The following is a 5,504-nucleotide window of genomic DNA, read 5'->3' as shown; positions in this document are numbered from 1 at the left end:
ACCAAACAGAACCAGTACCACCCAAGTAAAAATAACCCCCTTTTTTATGAAACCTGAGCAAACAAAGAAAGCACAAGTGCCAACTCATTAATTATTTATAATTAGCGTATAGTAATTGGTCACCTGCGGAAAGTATAACTTTGAAAGAACTTCCGCCCAAAGCAGAGAACAGAGAGAACAGAGAAAGCAGAGAATGGAGAACCGTGTATACACTCAAGAAAAACAGATTGTGCACAACGAATGCTATCTCTTCTGCCTACGTATTTTTTTTATTTATTTTTTTTGGCGTACCCCGTCTCATCTTACCGGTCCATTTATCTCTTTACCTTTGATGTTATCTTTCTTATCAAGAGCTCTTATTAATCTGCAGACTGCAACGGCTTATATGAATCGCTCGGAAGCAACTGTCTTACCCACCCTGTAAATGCTGGGTAACATGATATCTGCATGCTGTAACTGAATCAATCAGCTCCTCTCCCTATGCTGCAAGCCTTCAGAAGTGTAAGTAAAATAAATCTTTTGTGAAACCATCATGCTGTGTTTAAATCATCCTGACTCCTGTTCACCGTTATCACCCACCTGCCCGGTCATAAATCCCCCTCCTTGCACCAAGCCAGTCGTGCCGACCCAGGCTTGCAGGTCAAGGGTGCACCGGTGTTATGGGGTGCGACAGCCAACTTCCTACAGCTCAAAACACAAACCCTGCCAACAATCTCTAGTACCCCCACAAACTGCACACCAGAATCTATCAAAGACAAGAATATCTGACTACCTGGGGGCACTTTTCTCACAAAAAAACCATTCTCTCAGACCTGATCCTGAAAGGGAATTTACAAACCACTTTTCACACTGGGCCTACGAACTTCAGTTTATCAGCCTCCTAGGTAGTAAGTATAGAAACTCATGGAGGGTGGAGCTTGGAGAACCCCAGCAGTGGGATGTTCATCTTCAGGAACACCAGCTGCTCCACCAAACCAGGATCCAAGCAGGTGCTGAACACCCTTTTGCTTGGAACACTTGCTGGTGGAGAGGACAGGTGTTCATGAGCAACCGCAGCCAGATCTGGCCACATCTGACTGCAGTATGCCCAGTAGGCCAAGGGGACACACAGCAGTGGCTCCACGTCCTTGGTGTGATAGGCAGCCACAAAGGCCTGAGTGCTACCTGCCTGATGGTGGGGTCTAGTGACCATGGACCCCACCATGGAAGCCACGCCTTTGGCCCACATTGGCAGCACCTGTGGTGAAGGAGCAGACTGGCTGGTGGATGGCGTGTTGGCATGGGACAGTGGATCCCCCTCTTTCACATTCCCCACCTCTGGTGTTCTGCCTCCCTGACTCTCTTCACCAGCACCTCCACCAACTGATTTAGGCTTTTTCTGCTGTATATGCTGCCCTTCACCCTCAGGTCACACACAGTGGCCAGCACATGGACAGTACTGGACTGCAATGGATCAAACCATTTCCTGATGCCCTCCTTCAGCTGCCTCACCAGTGCTTGGACATCTGGTGAAAGCGGCTTGCCCCAGCCAGGAACATTGATCCCATGGAAGCTCTCCACTTGGTTCTGAAGTTCCCTCACTATAGGGATCACTGGCTAAGGAGGGCATCGCCAGTGGTGAGGGTCTTGGTAGTATCAAGGAAGGGCTTGAGGACCACCAAGATTTGGGAGATGGTATCCCACTCAGCTCTGTTAAGGGGGCCACTGATCCCAATCTTCCCAAACAAGGCCATCTCATGGATGTCCTTCTGTCGCTCCACCAGCCTCTTGAGCAACAGGTATGTGGACTTCCACTGAGTCTCCATGTCCTGCATGATTTTGTGCTGTGGGATGTTCAGCTCTGCTTGTTTGTCCTGCAGCATCTTGTCTCCCTTGATGATCTGGTGGAAGTAGCCTGCTACCTTCCTATATTTGGAAATGAGCTTGCTGGTGCCTGTCCCCCCTCCAAGCCATCCCTGACAATGGGGTGCAACTTGTGTGCCACACACTGGATGCCAAAAAAGTTGGCATCATGGACCACCTTGACCATATTGTCCTCATTGTCAGTGACCATGAACCCTTGGGTGAGCTTGCTGCCCAACAAGCCACCCCTGCACCAAGTGGTTCATGGCCCCCATGATCTCTGTTGCTGTGTGGGACTCATCCATCACCACAGTTTGAAGGAGAGCCCACTGACAGCCTGAATGGTCTCCCCAGTGCCCTGTGAGGTAGAGGTATGTGTGATCTCCACCCTGGCTGCTCTAGATGTTTGAGGTGAAGTGTAAGGCCACCTGCAGACCTGCCTTGTTCATCTCTTCCCTTAAGTACACCCTGTATACCTCATACAGGGAGGGCACCACTGTCTTGCTGAAGGTGGTGTGTGTAGGCACTTGGTAGGACCAAAAGCCACTTGAACCCTGGCTGCTCAACTAAGGAGAAGGGCTGGCCATTGATGGCAAGCATCTTCCCAATACTCTGGGTGATCTCGCTCACCCTTGCAATGTGCCCTGCTTTCTGTCCTCCTTTCCCCCACTGTTCCAGGGTGACCTGCCTTGGGGGATGGGGACTTTGGAGCGAGAAGGGAACTTCCCTTTGGACACACTCCCATTGGTGCCAGGCTGAGGTGGAGCAAGGGCAAAGGGGTGGTGCTTGTGGAGATTCATCAGCATCCCTGTGGTGCTCATGTGTTTTTGTTCCCTTGCCCTGGCTGGTTTTGGCTCAGCAGTGCAGGCAGATAGCATATGCAGAATCATTTGCTAGCTCAAAATGATCCCAGACCACACTATCCACTCACTTCTGGGGTACAGGTGCATGTGTGGATGCTGCAATTTCCCCCTCAGCAGGCAGAGGCACAGCAACAGGAGAAGCAGACTCAGCTGAAATGCTTGCCTCTACAATTTCTACCTCCGCCTCCTCTGAAGTACCTTCTGGGGAAAGAGACCTGGCTCTAGGGGAAACTTGAAGGATGTGGAGCACAAACTCAGATGATTCCCCCTCTTTCCCCAGAATTTCCCTTGCTAGGGCACTCAGATCCAGAACTAGCTCCAGCTCTTCCTCTGGCACTGGAAGGCTCAGCATGGGAAGTGAAATGGGGGTGGAGGAGACTGTCACACTGGTGCTGGTGCTGCTGCTTGTTGTCGTGGTGGTGGAGGAGGGGGTTATGGGTGGTGCCCTTGGAGGGGATGCAGTCTCAGGCACAGACAGTGTCACTGGTCCCCTCTCCCTGCTGCTTCTGGAAGTCTCATCCCTGCTAGTTGTAGGAAAGAGGCTGCATTTCAGGTTGGGGGGGGGGGGACTTCCACCTCTCCCTCTACTGCCTCTTCCACCCCTCCCTGAAGGATTGCCAGATGCCTTTCCACCACGCTTCCTGGTGTGTTTCAGGGTGTCTTGTTTTTATACATACATACATGTATCTGCATTCCCATATAAATTCTATAAGGTATGTAGTCTATGCTGCAAAGTATAAATCTATCTCCTTCCTATATAAATTAAGTTATATATTAAATTCAATATAATTATAAAATTGAAAAGAATAAATCAATGAATATAATAATAAAATAAAAGGGTCTAGAAGAAAGCAAAAGGTATTGTGGAATCCCACTTACTAGGCTAGGCTAGCAAGTAGGAAATCATTCAAATCAATGCTAGTATTAGCCTTTGTTGTCTAATGCTCCTGAGCTACTGAAAGACACAGCTCAATAACTGTCAGACCCCAAGACAAAGCAGAGCAGTTCAAACAATGCTGCCTTTTATGCTGTTTTTCTATTCTTCCCCCAGCACACGGGGGTTGGAAGGGAAATCAGGGAAGGATCAGTCACTGGCCAGCTACACAGCCAATATGAGAGCAGTCCTTCCCCACTCTTCCACCCTCTTCCCCCTGCCTCTCCTTACTTACTGGTTCCCTGCAGGCAAGCCCAGCTTGAGCTTTGAAACTCAAAATGTTTCAAAACTTTTGAAATGTTTCAACTGCCCTTGTTTTGTTTCAAGGCTGTTTTGAAGTCCTTCATATAGTTTAATTTTTGCTGTTTCAAACTTGAAATGAGTCAAAACAGTGTTGAAATGAAACAGCCAGCAAGATTTTGCCCAACCCTAATAGTCTCCCTGCCTTCTTTCTGACTTCAGACTAACATAACTAACTATCTCTCTTTCTTCACCTTTGTAATGAAGAACTTTAATAACACTGTCTCTAAATGTCATCTTCCTTCCCACTTTCTATCCTTTACTTTCTAAAAAACCTCTGAACCAAGTAACCTTATGGAACAGAAATAGTTCTAGAAGTTTCATTAATCTTCTATTTCATCTTTGTGTGTGCTTAGTGACTAGAAGATCCTTAAAACCACTTTAAAGGTAATTATTGTACTGACAGCATCCTCTTGCAATGTAAACCTTCGTTCCATGGAACTATGTGAGTTATTTTATAGTTACCTCACACACAAGATGTTATCTACATTAATACGAGGGTGTAGTAAAACATACATAGGAGGAATCAAACATTTTATTGTGTTAAACAATAAAATTTCTCGGATTTTAGTCCAATGAGTCTCCCCATTCAGTCCCTCCCTGCTACTTCTTTTCCTCTTCCTTCCTTTTTGCCTTTTCTTTTTCTCTGTTCTTTCCTTCCCCTTTCTTTCCTCCTAGTATTTAAAAATATATTATGATTGTCACTGAGGTACCCCTTGCTTGTCATCAGTACACCCATCTTTTAGAAACATCCACCTTTTCTTAGTGCCTGAAGTCAGGAGGAGTTACCCCTATCATCTTTTGTGCGAGCCCCATCATTGAGCATAATCTCATGGGTGACTCTTGTATTATGCAGAATAAAGCATGCTGCAAAGATGTCAGATGCAGTATTGAGCCTGTGCTTCAACAATTGGAAAAGACACAGAATGAGATTTCAGAATCCCAAAAGACCTCAAAGTGATCAATGAATTCTGAGTAAGTGAACTAGTAAGGGAACTTCCGCTGGCATAAGGAAGAAATCAAATTAGTTCCACCAGCCATATTTCTCATCAATGGCCACTGTCACCTAGGAATTATACAATAAAATAGCAACTAAATATGATTCCAGAGACAGGGTCAATGTCATATTAGAATTAGTACAGGGTAGCAGTAGACCAACCACCTCTAATCTTACCAGGTGCATCCACACGAGCATGCAAGTGCCTATTGTCCCGCCTCAAACCCCTTTGAGGCGGGGCAACAGGCATGTGAGGGAACAAAAAAATGTTCCCTGTGCTGCAAACTTGCAGTGCAGAGAGAAAATTAGACCTCTGGATATCCAGGGGTCTAAAAAAGTCAATGTTTAAAAAAGTGGGATAGGCAACCAGAGGCTGGGTCCTCCATGGAGATGCGCTGGCTGCCAGAGCGTCTCTATGGTTGGCCCTCACCCCGGTGCTGAAACACATGGCTGGCCAGGCTGCATGTTTCAGCATCAGGGCTCTGGTGCCAGTGAGTAAGGGGTTGGGGGGCTGGAGGAGGGAACCATGGGGGGACCCCTGATGGCTCCGCTTGCTCCCCCAGCCCCC

Source organism: Crocodylus porosus, unplaced genomic scaffold, assembly GCF_001723895.1.
Source record: "Crocodylus porosus isolate Cpor-Errol unplaced genomic scaffold, CroPor_comp1, whole genome shotgun sequence".
In the NCBI taxonomy this organism is placed as follows: Eukaryota; Metazoa; Chordata; order Crocodylia; family Crocodylidae; genus Crocodylus; species Crocodylus porosus.
This window is presented reverse-complemented; position numbering follows the sequence as displayed.